The sequence below is a fragment of the Mugil cephalus genome, chromosome 18, assembly GCF_022458985.1.
Source record: "Mugil cephalus isolate CIBA_MC_2020 chromosome 18, CIBA_Mcephalus_1.1, whole genome shotgun sequence".
NCBI classification, from domain to species: Eukaryota; Metazoa; Chordata; class Actinopteri; order Mugiliformes; family Mugilidae; genus Mugil; species Mugil cephalus.
The window spans coordinates 13,705,772-13,726,208 of NC_061787.1; the positions used below are offsets into that span (position 1 = coordinate 13,705,772).

A 20,437-nucleotide genomic window follows, 5' to 3' on the forward strand; every position below is an offset into this window, starting at 1 on the left:
ATAAAAAATAAAATTATAAAAAAGATGAAGAAATCCCTATGAGCGTTGGAGCGTTTATCAGGGGATATATATCCCCAACTAGTTGGCAAGTGTGCAATGAAGCCTGCCACAGTGTCACGTCGCACTGTGGCTTTTAATAGGAACACGGCTTAAGAGGCCCTTACATCTTTCGTTTCACTTGAAGTTGTCACTCAGTAATCCCTTGGTAAAGTGTAATGCCGCTGGATTAGCGCCGCAACCCCAGATTTCCAAATTATCATCTGAAAAAACCCACTGAATGATGTCGCTAATAGGAACCAAATTATGCAAAAGAAGAAGGAGGCCATTTTTTCCTCTCCCCTCTTTCAATTTGTCATGTCACTTTTACTCTGTAACTTTTATAACGGATAGCAGATTAGGACGCCGCTGTGCTCGTGTCCACTATAGCGACTTGGAACCCAGAAGCGAGGCGTAAAAAAAAAAAAAAAGTGTCCAGATGAATATACAGCATCGCATGGGGATTTATTAATAGGGGGCAGTCTAAGTCCATCTGTGGTTGAGCTCAGGCCTAATCCTTCCGTCCCACTCAATGAGACTGTAGACAAATTCCCCATGATGGCCCACGTCAACAGCTCCTGGAGTGGGTGGAGAGGATGAGAAGCAAAAAGGAAAGCAGAGGAAAGCATCCAAGGCCTCCTCCCACTGTCCACACTCCCTGGAGTCATCTTAACCAAAGCTGAAACCCAGACCGACCATGTTTGTTGTGATCACTAAGCCCGGGACTTCCTCTTTCAGGATAAAGATGATTTCCACCGGCCCTTCTGCAAACCCACACACCAAGTCTGACTTAGATTCTTTTTTTTTTTTTGGCAAACTCTCTGCGTCTGCCTTTTCTTTTCCTCACCCTGTTTCCTCACTCTTACAGTGTTTTAGCGTTCCATCTCCGGCTCTCTCCAACTTAAAAGGCTGGGAAGACTTCCTCCCCGAGTGTATTTCGGTGCATCTCAACCATGCTGAATTTCACGCACCCGGGGATCATGTGCTGTTTTTGTCCATACTTTATCAACTCCATATCAGAGCGCCGCAAAGTCACAGTATTGTGACGACGACGGTGCCGACGCTGCCGCGGCTACAACCGCTCACCCCTCCCACTGAGACGTCAGCGCTGATGGAGAAAGAGACAGAGAGCAAGACGTGCCTTTGCCGTTCCACTTCTTTCTTCAGACACAGCCAGGGGACATGGGAGGAGGGATGATGGTAGCTTCAACCTGCCCTCGCAGCACAATTGGGCTGCCTGCCATGAGCCCCATGATTTATGATGCCGTCAAGATGTACACTGTTTTTTCTGTTGCTTCACCAAGGGTCACTGTGTTGTCTTAGATGCCTCTATCTCCCGGTGTACCGCGGTGCTCCCACTTCTGAAAAGGAACAACCAATCTCCAGCAGTGAGTGTCCATTTATCCGCTCAGCGCGGCTGCGACGCTAAAATGCAAATCTTGCATTTTTAATATTCTTTTTCATTCCTCGACGCTGTGATAGAATCCATTCTCTCCCTTTGTTGCTGGGAAGGACGAGTGTCTCAGATGCTATATGCCTACATCGTCCTCAGATGTTAGCACCAATTACCAGAGAAAGCTGCAGAGCTGCATAGAAGGCACTATTAGGGTTTGAATATCACCTTAAATTGGGAACTGCTGAATTCATACCTCTACATATGCATGAAGCGACGCTATTGAAACCTCTGCAGGAGTGGTGAAAGAACTCCCACGCACCTTGCAAAATTCTGTTAGGAGAATTATCATCATTTAACGGGACACTTTGTTTGTGCATTTCCTGCCAAATCTGGAAAAGTGAATGACAAACTGTTTAGATGTGTAGCTAATTCATCTCCCCCCAGCCCCATCACACTCCCCCCCCCCCCCCCCCCCCCCACCCCCCCCCCATCACATGCGCCATCCATACCTCCTACCCCCGCCGGAGCCAGAGCCCCGGCGCTCCGTTGAGGGAGAAGGATTTCTCCCCGTCAAAGGACATGGCTCGGCTTGGCTGATTAGCTCCGCTCACTGAGCATGCCCGGACGCCTAGGCCCGCCGTTAAAGAGGTGGAAAGGATTCAGCTCCGGCATGGGGGAGGAGGAGGGAGGGCGTAGCGGAGAGAGGTTTTTGCCGATGCAGAATGCAAAAGCTGAGGCTGCATGCTAATAAACACAGGGTGTCACAGTGTCATGCAAATATAAACTCCCCTTGGCAATTTCACTTCACATTTGATACACTCCCTGCGTGCCACTTCCCCTCGGTATTGTTGAGGTGGCCTGAAGTATGGTTTCCAATTCTGCTTTTTAGTTTCTGCGGAGCACAAGGTCCTCAAATCCGGGCCCACATGCCATTTAAAATCCTTTTCAAATGCTTCACTGTGATTTATTAAACCGCATAACTGAACTGGCTCATGGTGCCAGCCCCCTTTAAAAAAAAAAAAAAAAAACGGCTCTCCTTGCTTTAGCTACAGAGAGACTGTGAGAACTTCTGAGGAGCAGGAGTCAAGACGTTGTTTTTTTTTATGCTTTTCTATTAGCGTTTCGATAAACACGACAATTGAGACCAGATGATCTGCCTCCGCGCGTGACTCATCCATCGGGAGAAGTCACATCTTCGCAATATTTCTTTGTTAGGAGCAGAAACGTTTGCCAGTAAAGCGTTCATGATCTGGGATGAATTAGTCTCTTGGCCCTCTGAGCGGCTGAGAATCCCTTAAAATATTCCCATTGACTAATCTGCTGATCAGCATGAGGTGCGGCTGCCATTCTGTCAGCAGAGAATTATGTTGATTATTGCACCATGTCAGAAAATCCGCACCGAGTCGGAGGTGAGCTCCAGAAGCAGTTCCCGCTCAGCTTCCCTCTGCATAACACCAATCTCCGCTCGGTGGGGAGTAATCAGAATATTTTGATGTGGGAAGTGAAAAGAAGTGGCCGAAGACACATCATAATCCCTTCCTAGTCAGGGTCTTTTTTTTTTCCCCCTCCTGCCTTCTAGGAAAAATTGCTTCACTATTAATTTCCCGCTAAAGCTGGAAAGGGTATTTTGGAAACAGGAAAAGGTCATCTCATTATTGGGAATTACCAGAGGAAGCCATACGGCCATGTTCAGTATGTACACATAGAGGCCAAACAAAAGTGCAAAGACCTTATCAGTCTTCCAAATTAGTATTAACTGCATAAAAGAAACACCACTAAGTCTGTCTCTGCATTAGCATGAAGACCCACACTTTAATTGGCTTCAGTGTATGCTTAGGTGCCCATGCCAGTGTCCTATTAAAACATGTTAACCGCTTTATATATGGAGGCACTGTACCATACTGTAAGTTAGATTAAACAACAACAACTTCTTGGTCATTATAAAAAAGTTGATCAGTTTGAAGTTTCTTAACAAAATATTAACTTTTAAAGTATGCACTATTTATTTATTATTTTTTTTAAATAATCTAAATCTTTACCAAGAAAATTGCCCAATATTATGGTGCAGTCTCATATTCCTTGCCAATGCACGCAAAGGAAGGCAGTCGGGCTAACCGGATGTGACACAGGGCTATATGCAGACATAATTTGGATGTTTTGAATTAATTCAACTAGTTCTGTGGTCATTTCAATGTTTTTTTGACCAATTACAGCAGGCGACGGCCTCTGATGTGAAGCCGAGATGGCGATGCCAAGGCGGAAGTTCCTCAAATGGCCATTTGAGGTTGGCGTTCCGTAGACCTCCATTAAAATGTCCAACTTTACAGCAGAAATAAACACGCAAATCAAGGCCTGACAAAAAGAAAAATGGCTTGGTAGCTAATGTAGCGAATTTATGCAATCATGACAACAGCACTGTTGTTTAAATTAAACCAAGGCTTGGTTTTATGGATAATTAAGGCCACCTGAGCTCCGCTCGTGCTCCGCCTCTTTGCCCATTTGTGAAATGAACCTGGGATTGAGCAGAGTCAGACGCCGCCAAGATGGCGACGCCCAGAGCCACCCACAGTGAGCTTCTTGAGGAAACCTATGGGTGACATTACATACAGTCGGCGCTGCAAAAAAAACTTGCAACTGAACTCACGAAAGGTGCCTTCCACATCTTGTGGATTAAACTTTTAATGTGTAAGAGATTTTCTTCGAAAAGTTCTCATACTCCCGATTTAAGCAACGTTCAGGGGGTGAGAAGCCCTTAAAAACAGCTCTTTATCACTTGGGGCGCGAGGCTGACCTCAGTTTATCTCCAGAAGCCTTTGGAAACCTTTAACACAGACTACTTCCCTGCAACCAAACCTTATCAGCAGAGTGTCATTATTACCATGGTACACATTGTCCTCTACCACATCAGCTCCGTAGCAGAATTCTAAATGAAAGGATACACACTATGTATGAGCCTTTAATTGCACTCTGCAGAGGGTTGTGTCGAGCTCCTCACAGCAGTTCCCTCATTCCTCTGCATGTACTAAAGATAATGTCACATGTTCCACAGTCATTAGAGGAGCACACAGACAGTCCTAGTGTGAATAGTCCTCTGACAGTTAACTCAGGCCTTACTTTCAGCTCTACATTGGCTGGAAAAAGGTGGGAGGAAAGTCTCTTTCAGTAGTATTTAAGAAGCAAAAATATTTCATAACTTGATCTGCTTAAATTTATCTTGACTTAATCCACCATCTGTTCCAACTTTGGCCCTGTCAGTAGTTGTGCAAAATCACAGCCTTTCCTTGTTGCCTGTCTGATTATCCAATATTATTATTATATTTTTCTTCAAACTCATGTGAGGACAGGACAGAAGTCTCTTTTTTTTTTTGAAGTACCTTCCTCAGAAATGCAGTTTGGTCAGCAGGCAAAGGAAATGAGCATCATATAGCCGTGTCAAACCGATATTAAGGTCAAACCCCGAAGCGTTCGAGAAAACAATCCACCATGCAGTGGAAAACTTGTGACCATCAGCCGTTTTAAGTGTGAGCGACTCAGAACAGTGCACTGATTCAAGGAGTGCCCTCAAAGGTAATTACACAGCGCACTGTACATGTGCCATGAACAAGCCCAGGACTGAATTGCTTCCTTGTGTTGAGAGCGCTGCCTCATCTCTGCCGGCTATGACAGAAGAAATACGGCCGACATTATGCAGGAGACGCAGTATTGTTTGCAACACAGCGAATATTTATGTCACAGAGTCCTCAGAGTCGAAAGATCCAAACATTTTGCTGTTGTTGTTGTTTTTTTTTTTGTTTTTTTTATTCCTCTCGGGAGTTGAGAAACTATGTTGATAAAAACTTATCTTTGCCCCACAGAACAACACTGTATCTGATATTCTTTAAAGGAGACTATGATATCTGTGATACGGGGTGCTTGGGCGCCTGACTCCTCTGTGCTCCCTTGTTCACTTTCCTGTAGCGTATTGATCTTTTTCTGGGATTGTTTATAGGACTCCGTGTGTCTAAAAGGAGACCTATTGATTTCCTTTTTGGGGCTGTGCCACGGCACGGCTCAAAATCTCACCCATAAAGTGAAACACGTAATAAAATAGTCAGCTTAATCATACAAAATGAGTCCCCAAAGTGAATAAAATACATTTATGGCGGCAATTTGTACCGTTTGCATCTTTCGCTCCGGGTTTATTTGGGTTTTCCGTGCTCAGATATGTTCGGCATTTGCAGCAGCGGCGGCTATTACTGCTCGTGCAAACTCTCCTTTTCTCCTTTTAGTCCAAAGACAGTGCCGCCGCTGCTCTGTAAACACATCACTTCAGCGCAGGGAAAAGAGGTAATAAACTCTGTGTAGGAGATAGGAGAGAAGCCAAAACACATATCTGGCGCATCTGTGTTAATGTCAGAGATGATTATTTAGCACTTTGGCGATTAAAGCCTCTCGTGCTGCCGAGGAAGAGGCTCCATTGTGATTCAGAAATGATTAAAACACGTCGCTGAGCCGCACTGTTGCCTGTGAACGTGGCTTATTTTGAGATGATCCCACACACGCCGTGCCGATCCTGTAAATACTTATAAGAGCACCAAATGGTTATGTCTGAAAATAGACCCTGCAAAAAACCCTTTTCACTCCAGTTTGAGCGCGGCGTCCGACTTTTCCAGCATTAAACTGGAGTTAAGATTTACATCCTCAGCAGGAATAAGTGAGTTTGGAGTAGACAGCCTTTGACACGGGCTATGTTAATGTTCATACTGGTTTTCCACAAGTAATCAGACTGATAATAGGCCGGGAGGAGTCCTCCTTCAGATTGAGAGGGGTGGTGTAAACCTTTGACAGCCTGTTCAAACATCGCTGCCAAATAAATATGTAAACACGTGATGTGATCATCCGTTTGCGGTGGGAATAAATCCATTTTTCTGCTTTATTTGGCCCACGTGGGGTGGGCATCAGGTGCGCTTTCCTGGAGGAACGAGCACGGAGGTGGCAAAGCAAACAGCTGTTCAAACGAGAGCTCGTCGAAGATGAACATACGTGGAATCAATGCGGGCAGCAGCGCTGAAAAAAAAAAACGCGGATCCATCGTCATCGCGTTAATCTCTTGAAGGAATTCAGGGCTGTTAAAACAGATGAGTGGAACAACCGCTTTCTTTCATGTTTAAGATTTGACGCTCCGCCGTGGGCAGAAACACTCAAAAAACTTCTGTTGTGGTTGATGTTTTGGTTCAGGTAAACACATTCATGCATACACTGGTGAGGCATAACATTATGACCACCTTCCTAATAATGTGTCCCCTATCAGAGAATTGGCATGGTCCTTCTGAGGGTGTCCTGTGGCATCTGGCATCTCATGTTGTTAGTGGGGGGCCTTTAGGTCGTGTGGGTTGAGGGGAGGGGCCTCTGTGGATCATCCCACGGATACTTGATCAGTTTGTGATCACCTTGTGCTGTTCTTCATGTTTTTTGAGTTGTTCCTAAACCGTTTTGTGTGTGTGTGACTGTATCAGGCTGTAGTGTCGGTGTTATGGTGCCTGGTCTGGTCTAGGTGGGTGCTACATGCCACAGGAATGCCAGCTTCAAGCATTTCTCAGAAGAACATTAGATTGTCACAACGCGGTCGGTGTCATGTGCTTCTGCTGAGTGGTTTTAATGTTGCGGCTGATCCGTTTCTCTTCAGCTGAGTTGGGTTCTGATCAGAATGATTTTTAGTCAAACTGTAGAAATATTGCCACTGTAAACGTGCTAATTGCTCATTTTCCTTTCATAATCTGGGTTTCCTCTCGTGAATCAACCTGAAAATGAATCCTCTAACTACACAGATATGTAAGCGAGTAAACAGGAGACTTAACCAACAACCGCGTTCACTGAATGGAGGACACGATAAATCATTCCCACACAGACTCTGGCAAGGTGAGACGCAGATTAATGAAATCTGAACATTAACAACAACACAGAAGCTGAGAGTACTCGAGTTTTTTTTCTTCTTTTTCTTTTCTTTCCCCCCTCCCTCTGACTGATCTTAAAGTATCTCTGCTGCCAGATATAATAGGAGCTGAAATTTCTACCGAGGTTGCCCTCTACATCCCCTGTCTAACTCTGTGCCCTATAAATGTCATTTTGCTGTTTAAAAAAAGAAAGAACAAAAAGAAACACACGAGGAGGAATATCTGGGCTTTCTAATATTAAGCCCTTTCCCTTCTGCGGTATTTTGTCCGTTCGTAAAAGAGACCAACCGCAAGGTAAAGATCTGCATCTCTATACTTTTAATATAACAAGTAGCCGACGTGTCACATTGGGACAGAATCCGCATTCGCAGAGAGCTCCCACTGTTGTGATGGGTTTATGGAGGCGGGCTGTTAAATAAACTGCTCAAAATACTGAGGCAATGTAAGCTCATTCAGCAGCAATGATGCAGTCAAGGGCAGCGGTTATTCATCTCGGGCTGATCTCCTGATAGAACATGATGCCAAATGCAGACATCCCTTTGGCTCACTGCATTTTGCGCTATAGGCAAGAGTTTGATGTTTGGTTGAGAGGACAGGACAGCAGCAAAGTGGATGCTTGGAGCGCTTCCAGGGATTAAACTCATGAATCTAACAGCAGCCAGTGGTCATCATGACACAAACACTGCATGGGTGGTAGCGCGCGCACAGCATGGGGTCTTTGGCTTGGAAAAAGAAAAAGAAAAAGAGGGGGAAAAAAAGGAAAAAGGAAAAGGGAAAAAAAATTGAAACCATAAAACCATAAACCCCTGCGGACTTTCCTTTCCTTCCGTCTTCATGGCGCACATGTTGTGTGTCCTGCGTGTTTATGGGTTGTGACATATGCTCCGTGCCTTGTGTCTTTCTCTGTTAAGCGTTTTGATAAACACGAGACAGTAAAAGAAAAAGCCGAATTTTTTTTTTCTTTTTTTACGGGTGTAGAATTATTTCCATTCCACAAAGCAGTGATTTGCAAAATCAATAACATAAAGTCAACTTTCCTGTCATAATTTACTGTATTTGAACTTATCGTGTGTGAAAGGCTCTCTCACATGAAGTGAATATTGATTTGGGATCTGGGTTATTTTACAAGTCAGTTGATCATGCGTCATCTGGCGTCTCCATAGTTACACTGCGTTTGCAATTATACCTTTTTTTCTGTTTATTACTTAGAAAATTTATCATTCATATAAACAATTTACAATTCATAATACTGACATGTTTTCACAAGTAAAGACAAGACTGTGACATCCAATCTAATACAAGAAGTCAGAGTGTTGCAGATACAAAAGTGACAGGCTGTTTATGCATTTAAAGCAAATGTGATTTTCTACTATGTTAGCAGGAGCGGAAATTGTACTAATGGTAAACCACTGACAGGAGACGTAAATAACATTAACCATCTTGTGACAATACAATGTTCTGCTGGGAAACTTCTGGACCTGGCATTCGTGTGGATGTTACTTAGACATGTAGCACCCACCTAAACCAGACCAGGCACCCCCAATCCAAAGGCTTCCACTAACAACAGGACACGCTCAGAAGGCCCACGTCCGTTCTCCGTGCACACTGCACACTTTCAGTTTACAATCCAAACTGTGTCAAGATGTTGAGCAGAGCTCGGAGGGTGGCAAGGAGAAACCTTGAGCAGCTCATGAGGTGGAGCCAACTGCTTGAGGCCGGCCAGAGACGATAGATAATAGTGGGAGGTGGGACGGAATAGAAGGGAGGAGGGGAGGAGACACTTCATGTAGCAGATATACACAATAAAAACAAGATTGTATCAGTGACAGCTTCTACTTATTATACAGACTAATTGTGGCCAAATTTAAAGGAGCTAAGAGTGTAACATCCTTTCTCTATAACGTTAAGTGATCTGCAATTCAAACTGCGACCTGCATTAGTGCCCGCAGCGGCCCTTTTTATTACACGTATATGCGCACACAGAAGATCGCATATGACAGATTACAGCGGGTAATCTGGCCAAAGCGGAGCGCCGGATGAAACATTTATGAGCTGCATTAGTTTGATTACTCCCAAACCCCCACGCAGTTCGCAGGCACGGGCCGGTAAACAGATCCCCCTGTAACCTTCTGCAGAGAGGAATCAGATCATGTCATAGAAATACATTTTACCTACTTATGTTAGCGGGAGATCAATGGGCCAGATTAAAGCGTTCCTTTCCAAGACGTCCCTCCCCCAGTGTCCACTCACCAAAACGACTGTATAAGGAGGTTTTGCTGCATTTTCTCTCAAAATAACACAGTCATTGTGGGTTTTTGATCCACAACAGCCTCAGAAATGACCATTAAGTTTAAGTGGCAGCTCTCCAAAACAATTTTAGCCAAAACTGACCATCACACACGCAGCATTATTGGCGAGATGTTGCTAATCAAGAAGCATTTCAGCGAATTTAATAATTTGGTGATATTACTATTTCTGCTACTAGTGAAAATAATAGCAGTGCTAGAGGTACTTGTCATAAAGTGGGCCTATTAGCTGTATAAAGTGCGTAATAGCTGGATAACAGATTCATCTTTAAATGTGTTTTAGTTTTTATTTTAAATGCATGTTTTTATTAGCTGGACAGATTAAAGTGGCTCGGGTTGAACTGGCCATTGTGACCACGCATGATCTGCGGATTACAAGATTTTAAATGAAGCACTGAAGAAAAAAAAACACGTATTGATTGAGTTCAACCTCTTGACTTTGCCGCTGTTAATCGAGGATTATGCAGATGTTAAAGAAAGCGCGTGCACAAAAAAAGAAGGGGGGAAAAAACATTTAAACTTGAACGTCGCTTGGCAGTAGCATCGGAGCCCTGTCGGAGCTCTATAATCTCTCCCCCTTCCCACCGTTTTCTTTTTGTTTTTGTCGCTCATTTCGTGTGTGTGCATGCGTGCGTGCGTGCGTGCGCGCGCGCGCGTTTGTCCTCCCCTTCTCCCTTTTTCCGCCGCGTTCTGCTGGGGACTTGTGAATGGCAGCCAATGGGAGGGTTGAGTCCCCTCAGCCTCTCAGCCTCCCTGACATCCACAGCGAGAAGTGATGCAGCGCGACTGAGACGCGCAGTTGAGGTGGAACAACGGGCAACAAAAGCTGCGGCGAACGGATACTCTCGGCTCCGATGTGCGCCTTCGCGACCCCGGAGAGAGCAAAAAAAAAATATATACCCAACAACGTTTTCTTTCTAGAATAAACTTCGTTATCAGGTAAGCGAAGCTTTGCTCGTAACTTCTATGCGCCGTGGAGATTATCTGTCATTTGAGGAAGATTTCGTGAACAGAGAGAGCGGTTCACTTGCAGCGTTTTGAATTGTCCGAGTCGGGTTTATCTGGGTTGCTCTCACTCTAAATGACCAATGCGTAATAGTTGTATTGCCGGCACGTGTAGGGGTTCACGTTTTCTTCTGTACATTCAAAATTGCAGAGAAAATCAAATGAAAAATAAATCCATATTTGTACTGGAATAATTAGTGGAATAACTTCGGGATTTGAACTGGAAATGAGTTTGAATGGGAAGTTATCTGCGTCCGCGTCCTTTGAATGCTGGTATAACTTACAGCGAGGGTGCATCGACGGCCGTAAAGTTTGCATTTTGTAAACGGGCTCCGCGCGTAATTCTCTTTTATTTGTCGCTCCGAGAAACGAAACGCGCCCCTCCTGGTACAAGAGGTCCTGCGCGACGCAGTACGTTTGCCCCGTCGCGCTGTGAAGTGATGCGATCATGCAGGCCCGGGCTCTAAACGCACCTTTGCCTTTTTTTTCATGAAACTTTCAGGCCTTTGCATGATTTCAGTGTGTGAAATGCTTTTTCCCCCTGCCACCGATGATATTTGCGGCAGCCAGTGGCAAATCCACGGGACGCGAATCGATGCAGGTGGGACAGCATGCTCTGATAAAGGCGGATGACTGTCTATCTGTGGTTGCCTGCAGTCGCACTGTGATGCTCTGCTGCCTTTTTTTTCTCCCCTGTTAGAGATCAGCTCAAAGGCCCCTTGCATTTTTCCCCTCTATTTCGGGGCGGTGACTGCACTTCTGGAGTTGACTCAAGTTTTCTAAAAGAACATGTCCTCCAGCGTTATTGACAACAAGATGATATCAGTGATGTGGCTGTGAATATTTAATGGACTTGCTGAATAATGCAGGCAGGCTATAAAGGGATTAACTCGGTTGTTTTACTCAAAAGTAGCAGGTATTGACAGAGTGTGGGAGGAGAGGTGTTGGGAATCTAATAGGCCTGTGCAAATCTCGCAAATTAAATCTTGTGCCTGGAAAACTTTAACTGTCCTTCCTGTTTGCCTGCAGATTGCCCCATGTTAGTTATTGCGCTCGCTCAAAGTGAGCCTGTGGTAATACGCCTGAAGGCAGCCAAGAAGTTGTTTGGGGGAGTTATCAAACTATCCGGGGAATATTCCGCAATGAGCGCTCCTCTGCACACATACTTTTAAAATTACAAACCGTCCTTATCAGGGGAGAGCTGGACAGTTAAGGGATTGGGAAAGAGAAAGATTTGAAAAAGAGCACTTCGCTGCTCGATTTTTATCCTTTCACCGGAGCAACTTCCTGCTTGTTTACCTACGGCTTAGAGCCGATTGGTGAAAGGAGATTGTCTGAACCGGGACAGGTTTTGTGGTCGAGGTTTTTCATATCCCCGGTTTGAAGTTCAGAGATGAAAGGGACAGAGTAGAATCCGTGGCTGATCAAAGTCGTACAGAAAACACGGCAGGTACTGAATATTTAAAGGCTCTGCAAATAGAGCCCCTGTGCGTACACATGTGCAGAGGATCATACAGTACATGGTGTGCATGTGCTCGGCTTGAAGATGTTACGAGGTTTGCAGAGCCGATTTGACAGGCGGGAGAATAGACACATCAGAGCCATCAGCGGTTTTGAAATCAGAGCTCAGATTGCAACAGACAGTCCCTCACATTTCATTTCTCTCTTTGCCCAAATATCTCCACTCGGCGGGTCGTATGCAGCAGCTTAGGGGATATTCAGAAAGTCCCAATCTGCCAGCCCTGCTCCAGCCTGTCCCTGTGAGCCCTGACGTCAGCGGATGGTGGGTTTACCCGTCGGCCACACGGCGATGACCGGTGACCCGAGTTGATTGCATTATTTGTGCTCCAGATGGGCAGCATCATTTTGATGTGTCCTGCTCGTATTATTGAACGCTTCTGCTCGTCTCTACAGTGGCATCTGGAGCTAATAAAATCACATCCCAGTGGCCGCTGTTGTCTGCGCTAAAGCCCCCTCCGATCCCCTCTGGTGATGTCCACGGCCCTCTCTCGTCTCCTGCGTGTTTACATACTTGTGGACATTTGTTGAGCCTCCACGCACGCAGAGACTGGCACTAATGTGTGAGTGTGTGCGCGCGCTTTAGGAATGTTTGAAGTCAGTGGCAGAGAGCACCTCTGGGCATTGTAGTTCTGTAGATGCACCTTGATTGTTTGAGTGCATTAGTCACGGTCTGTATGACGGGCTAATAAATCATGACGCTGTTTGTACCGCGAGTGCTCCGGGATTCCTCCTCAGATTTTCCTGTGCCAAATATTTATCTGGAGATGCTACTCTCAGTGCCAGCCATCTGGGCTTCTATCTTTTCTTTTCTTCTTGTCTTTTCAAAACTCCCGTGCTCTGGAGGGCAGGCTAGCTCGGCCTGTTCACGAGGAGACCTTCTCCACCTGCCGTGACGTCGCCTTGTTATTCCTCGAGGCTCCTTGTGACCATTAGAACTTCTTTCTGCAGGCTTCATAATGGCTCCTCTCTAATGAGACAAACTCCCTTCAGAGGCTCCTATTTATGGAGCAGTCGGAACCCGTAATTGCGCAGAAACCAAAATAAGGCTCGCTTCGCGCCCACCGAACACACCGAGGAGTCAGAATCTGTGACGTCCGCCTCTGGTTGAGACCTGCTCTTGGCAGGGCTCCGCCATCACCTTCCCTCCGACGGGGTCAGCCCCCGAGTCCCAGATTGAATTTGCCGCGACTAAAACGAGGCACGGGAACTGGAAGGGGACGCGGCTTATGGGCACGGCAGGGCTGCTTCTCCACAGGTTGCGGCGGGAGGGATTTCAGAGCTGGACGGTGGCCACGGCGGACGAACATCGCTGTAGACGCCGCGTAAATCCCCAAAAAGGCCCATTTTGCTCTCTGTGTGCTGAGAAGATAAGTACACATGGATCAGACAATTAACAATGGGCAATTATCTCCCCCTGCTTTGTGCTGGAGAACACCAATTACACAGAAGTATACTCATAAACCTGTTTTCAGAGTGGCTGAGATGGAGCCGGTAATATACAGTGCACGTCTTAAGAAGTGGTGATAAGAGAAGAGTCCATCTTTATACAGTGTGGCATGCTCGGATGGATGTGACTATGAAATCACTTAGATTCATGTCTTTGGGGTGGGAGACAGTAAATTGCTGCCAATGTTGAATAATGCAGTCTGCCAACAGCTCCTTTTTTTTCTTTTTCTTTTTTTCCCCCCTTCCCCCTCAAACTGTGGCTTGGCTCCACAGCTTTTCTAATTATGAAGTGGCTGAGAGATAGCTTCACAACTCCGACACTGTAGTGGTGGCGAGCAGGAATCTGGCCGAATGGCAATCTAACTGAATTACCAGCAAAGCCTGACAGACTCGCCGAGTTTAGCGAACATATTTGCAAAAGTAACATCCCCACCTACCTATTGAGTCCGCGGAATGCGAACACGCACGCACGGGCACAAACGCAAGCAAACAAAGACGGCACAAAAGAGGGGAAGGTGTGCAGTTCTCTCCGCACGCTGCTCGGCACAATTTAACAACATATATTAGTCACCCAGGAGGCAGCGGAAAGCCAGGCATCCACAGTGTGCAACAGACTGCAGTCTGACAGTGGGAGATAGTGATTTACAACAAAGCCCTGTAGACCATGGCACAATTTTACAGTTGCGGAAATGACACTGGTAAAGCAGGGGCATGAAAGTCTATCCACCAGCCAGGTCTCATTTCTTACACCATTTGCCCTGGGAAGGCGAGGGCGTGGAACGAAGGGGCAGATGACAAACCTCTCACAGCAGCTACAGCGATGTGTCGGATTCTTCCGTGGGTGCCATTTAAAACATGAGCTGAGACTGTAGGGAAGCCACCTTCAAGGACACCGAGCTCTTTCTTAAATTCGAGGTGAAATCGATTCCTTGACCCTGCAGGCGTAGCATTGGACTTTGGATTGGATTTGGAATTAAATCTCTATCCAATATGTGACGTGTGTGTGCGTGGGGAGGGGGGGGAGTGGAAGGGGAAACAATAATCATCTAATGGTGGAAATCACGGATCCAGATCACTATCAAAATCTAATCAAGCGTTGCTTGGCTCGAGGCCGATCTCGCCGGCAGACTTCATGGAAATTTTTCTCATCAGCTTCGCAGACACCATGCTGACATGCAGATTACATGACAGGGGTGAAAGTGCCGCGTCCTGCCGAGGTACGAGCGCCGGCCGCAGATTTACATTTCAAAAAATTGGACCCGACATCCTCACAGCATCTCGCTAATATGTTTCCTGCGTGAGCTTCAAAAACGTCACGATGCATCTGTGCAATTAGCAAAACTCGCGCAACTGAGGAAAATCTGCATTTCAGATTCACTGTAATTGTCGGGAACTCGACGTTCCACGTTTCCTCCTCTGACCTTGAGTGGACACGCAGCTACTGTACGGCGGCCTACACTAGAGAGGAAGGAGACCTCCTGTGGCCGATGCCTTGTATGATGTGAGTTTCTGCCCTGCCTTGAGGTAGCAGGTTCAGGAGGAAGAGTTTGAGTGAGTGCAGCAGACAGATCATGTCCGCAGGTCCTGCCTTTCCCCTCTAGTTGGATCCCTGTCTGTGCAAAGCCCAGAGGCTTAACTCTGGCTGCAGTAAGTGGACTGAGAAACGCTAAACACTGTCTGGGGGAAGGCTGCTGAACATGACAGCCAGTTAATAAGTGTGTGGAAGACGAGCAAGTGCATGAAGGGGCGGAATGGAAGGGGTGTGGGGCAACTTTGTCCGTCTGACTTTTGAGACTTTCGTGAAGGCAAAAGGGAAGGAGAGGGGAGGACTGGTCAGAAGGGAAGGGTGGGAGTTGTGGGCAATATTGACTGTCGGATGACGAGAAGGTAATAGGAGATCAGACGGCACAGCCACAGGACAAGGAGCATTAGCGCCTGACTGGAGTACAATGAAGACAGAGAAGGCAGCGGAGGAACAGGGTCGAGTGGTGGATGAAAGGAGGGAGACTTTGAGAGAGAGAGAGAGAGAGCGGAGTAGGGAGAGGTATGGCGAGAGGAGGCGATAATGATGCTTACTTTGCTCCTGCAAGGCAGCCGCTGTGAGAGCTGTCAGCTTCAGGCAACGCTGGCTGGTGGGACGCTGTTGGGATGCCTTGGTATGTTAAACCCCCCAGACACCACTGACAGTATGTGAAAGACTGCAGATGTGTAATTACATGTGTGCGTGCGTGTTTGTTTGCACGGGCGGGAGATAGGCGGCGGCGGGTGGCGGCGGCGGCGGCAGCGGCGGCGGCGACGGCGGCGCGGGCCCGTTGTGCGCGCGTGTGCACATTGAGGTGTGTCTTTGTGTGACTTTTAGCGTGTCAATTTTTCTTGGCAGCGCTGAAAGCAGAGTGATGTGATTTTCCCCTCTAACAGCCTCCAGGAGTAATGATCCAGGTTATTGCAGATGACGTGTAACACCTCAGCCCAGCGGGCACTGGCGCTGCAAAAACCTGTCCTTATAGGTTAGGCTTCGGGGAGACTGTTGTCGTGGTGGCAGCGCTGTGCACACAATTCCTCCGTCTCCCAGGCCTGTCACCTTCAGATGGGCCCCTCCTTCTGTGGATAATGGTCTCCTGTCTATGTTGTGAATGATATCTGGACTCTATTGTGCGCCTGTTTCCTCTGCCGCTCCATTGTCCTGCAGAATGCCTTTGTGCTTTTTTTTTTTTCCTTTTCTTTTTTTCAGAGAGGTACAATGTGTGCAAGCTGTATTCCGGGGTGCTGTAAACGTACAGGCAACCACATCAGCAAAGGTCCTATTTACTTTCAATCCCCGGAGTGGAAAAGAGAGGTTTCTGCCATTGTTCTGCTACCTCTCAAAACATTAGGATTGCTCATTGTCAATGAGAGAAATGGAAAGCCCTCCGCACAGGCTACCTGTCGAATCAAAGCACGTGTACCACTTTGGGACCGTGTATTCCTCAGGGGAAGAACACAATACAAGCTTTCTGCAGCAACGTGGAACACGGAATAGTAACACCGCGCTACTGTTCGGGGCTGAATAATACCCAGGGCGTCTCTCAGACTGTGGCATAAACCTGTCCCCTTTGAGGAAAGGTCACTCCTTAAGACCCCCCCACCAGCAGCTGTACACTCTTGCTTTGACATGAATAACTGACAAGTGGATGTGTGCGGGTCTCAGAGGCCTCCAATTACGCTCTGACGCCGCTGTCTGTCAAAGACAAATTGGGCCGGACCTGCCAGAAGACCTCCAAGCTGCTGGAGCAGGCGGCCCCGGAGTCCGCGCCGCGCCTCCAAGAGCTTTAAGCGCGCCGCAATAATTGAGTTTGATCTAATGAAGGCAACGCCAAACTTGGGTTATTGTTTGCCCGAGGACAATGCAAGAGAGTTGAATTCGATGTTGGGAAACATGCCGGGGGAGTTTCTTTGAAATGGAAAAATTGCATTAAACATTCCATTTGTATTAATTATATTATGCCTCTCATTAATACCGGCGCTCTTTGGAGCGGGAGCAGTAGTGCTGCCGGTGGTATTGAGCTTAAAGCCGCTCTCCAAGCAATAATATTAGAGGAAATCATCCATGCCCGAGGCGCGCTGAAGCTGCCTCTGATGTCACCGAATGAATGAATATCGCTTTATTCTGAAGCATTGTGTCTAGACCTTTAGTCCTGTGAGACATCAGTCACTCAAGTTACTCACCACCAGATTCAATTAATCATAGCTTTAATTCAATCCGATGGTCGGGCCTCCCAGCTGTAAGCCTCTAAGTGGGTTTTAAGAGAGCTGGAGTCTGCCGGTGTCCCCCCACGCAGGAGAGCTGAAGGGCCGTCTGTCTACCGGGGGTTTGGTGACACTCCAAGGGTCAAGGGTTAAACGCACAAAGGCAGGTGGAGTGGTTAGTCGAGCCCGGCGTAAACTCCGGAGCGAGTACACGCGCACGAATACACGAGCTCGCCCCTCCGTCGTCCGGGGTGTATGTGCAAAAAGTTTGGACGTGTACATCGAGTTCGTCGGCCCTCCACACAAACACGAGGCGGCAGGTGGATGTGTGGACACGTTCGCAGGATACAATGTCAGATCTTGACCTACAGTAGCAGAAGCAGACGCTTGTGAAATGCAGTGTGGATCTCCTCAGTCTCATAAATAATGGACGTTGCTGGAGCATCTGTCAACTTTTCTGTCAACCCTGTTCCAGATGGGAGTCAGACAGGCCTGGCCGGAGCAGCGTGTTACATACACATAACAAACCTCCAGCGCGTCTCACGCACCCACACCCTGTTTACATCAGCGCGCTGACACCACCCCCCACCCCCGCTCACCTACATGCCTCGGCCCGATCCACTGGTTTATTAGGCCCCGCGCCCGGCTTCCTCCATCGCCTTTTCACCCGACCTGTTTGCGGCACGCGCGGACACAAATTCAATCACGGCAACAAAGAGCTCTGAAGACCTCCCCTCGGTTCAATAAATAAATGTGAAAAAAATAAAAAATACATTTTGTTCTCTGTGTAAATACACATCTATTCCGCATCTACCTCCACCCGTCAACTCATCCTTCCCCACATGGTAGTGGAGGCTCAGTAAACACACACCTCCAGTGCCCCGCGCGTTTGTTGATTTAAACATAGCAGCCCTCGCTTAACATTAAACACTGGCCGCGAGCTCCTTCCAAATGCGGCCCCAGAGCCTTTTTTCGCTCACTAAGTCATACTTCCTTGGCGTGTGGCTCAGAGCGGTCGGGGTGTTTTCTGCCGGCACGGGGCCAGGAGCGGGACGGCGGGGGCAAGCAAAACGCTCGGGGTCGGAACAAGTTGCAGCGGCGGCTCCGTCCTCCGTCGTGCTTCCCTTCCCTCCTGGCAGCGGGGTGGCAGCGATGAGTGGGACGGGTGGTGCCGGGTGGCGGTTACTGTACGGTTGCTTTATGGACTAAAGCGCCGTCTTCCCGGCCTTGTCGTAATAGAGGATTCAGCTCATAAAGCAGCATCATGATTTGCAATAAGCAGAGTTAGGGGAGAGTAATGAAGGTGTAAATCAACTGAGCCATTCTTTTTTTTTTTCTTTTTCTTTTAATCTGGCAGTTTCCCTCAGCCTCTCAGCCTCTCCCTTCTGTTCCATCCGCTTCCTCCTCCTCCTCCTCCTCCTCCTCCTCCTCTGCTTCTTCCTCCTTTTCACTCTCCCTTTTGCAGTCATGGAAATCCTGGCGCTCTGCAATAAAGCAGAGTGAGCAGCAGTATTAGTAAACAGTCTCTGCAATCATTCAGCCAAGTCCTTTATTTTGTGTGTGTGTGTGCGCGCACCGAGTATTTCATAGCCCCGTATGGTGTTAAGATTGTGGGCGTGGGGGGCTAATGAATGAGGATGGAATGAAGAGTATTTAATTCCAGTCTGGGAGCGGGAGAGGCAGGGTCTATTTGTCGGGCCTCCTCATAAGAACTCCTTTGTTTTCATTTTTTTTCTGGACAAAAAGACGCTTTCTTTCTTTCTTTTTTTTTTCTGCCCCTCCCAACTGGCAGCCCAGGGAATGTAGATGCAAATTTGCTGCATACAAGATCTGCAGCGAGGGGAACGGGACCACACAGCCCACCAGCAGGGCACCGAGGCGGGGGTTGGAGGCGCTCGCCTCTCCTTCTGCCCTCATAGAGAGGGAGAATAGAGACGTCATCAGAATTCTGAAGCGGCGTGGTCGAGTTGCGTTGGAAGCAATCATCAAAAGAGAGGGTCCAATACTCCTGAGTTAAAATGCCTGGCTGGGAATCATGTTAAAATTTCCATTCCTCGCTCCAAATCGATCGTATGGGTCCCTGCTCTCCAATATCCATGGTCACCTTTGCTATAAAGTAGGGTATTACTTCTTTAATGCAGTGGAGTTTCATTCTGTGACCAGTGAGGAGAGGAAGGAAAAGAAATGTATCTGGTGACCTCAAACACAAAGGAGTGACGGCGGGGGATAGTGAAAGAAAGTGGCCTGAATTTATATATTTATATGAGCGGTCCGTGAGCAGTGATTTGTTTCCCGGAGTCCGCCCGTGACATTGGGCTGAGTTATTTGCCCCCCCCTCTCCCCCGTCCACCTGCTTAACTCCGCCTAGCCTCCGCCGACACGTTAATGCAGTATTGATTGTTTATCTGTAATAACACCGCGCTGTTGCTGCTCGGGTGACGGAGGAGGGGATTGCGGTGGGGTTGGGGGGAATGGAGAGGGTGCCGCGGGTGGTAAGGTGGTGATAGATAACGCGCCCATACCCTCTTTTGACTGGTGGCTGGCGATTGTGAATCTGGGGTAAAACGAGGTGGCTGAACATATCCTATCTGGCAACAGTCCAGGTGTGAAATGGGAAATAGAAACTGGGGTGAAAATGTCGGTGCAATGTGGCCGCTGCTCGATAAGGCTGTCTCCTGTCTCCGGATAATTCAATCTCCTGCTCCGACCATTCTGGTAACTTCCCGGTGCCAGCGCTGCCTCCTCCGCCGTCCGCCGTCCGCTATCCGCCCACTCTCTGCCCCTGGCCCCGGAGCCCATATGGCCAGCTACTGTGTCTCTTCGCGACCTATGGCCGGGCCTGTTGTTGAGCCAGCCCCCCCGAGGAGCTCGGTAATTACAAATAAGCTGGAAGTCACACCAGCCACGAGGAAAAGGTGAGCGTGATTAAAGATGTGTGTACAGCAAAGTTCAAGGGGTGCTCCACCGGCGTGCCGGCGTACGGGATCGTGCGTCCCGGCTGTGCCCGGGAATCAAATGCTGACTTGGATCAATGAGGCTTCTTTGTTCATTAGAGTCATCCGTCCCCG

The 20,437-nt window shown here is 47.6% G+C and overlaps 1 protein-coding gene across 1 annotated transcript in view; it reads left to right on the forward strand.

Moving 5' to 3' along the window:
* The first annotated feature begins 10,293 nt into the window (after window positions 1-10,293).
* Window positions 10,294-20,437, forward strand: part of LOC125024410 (cadherin-6-like) — a 61,213-nt gene continuing 51,069 nt past the window's right edge. Inside the window, exon 1 of the mRNA XM_047612153.1 lies at window positions 10,294-10,610. The gene's annotated coding sequence lies outside the window, so the exon portion shown is untranslated. The remainder of the gene's footprint in view (window positions 10,611-20,437) is intronic.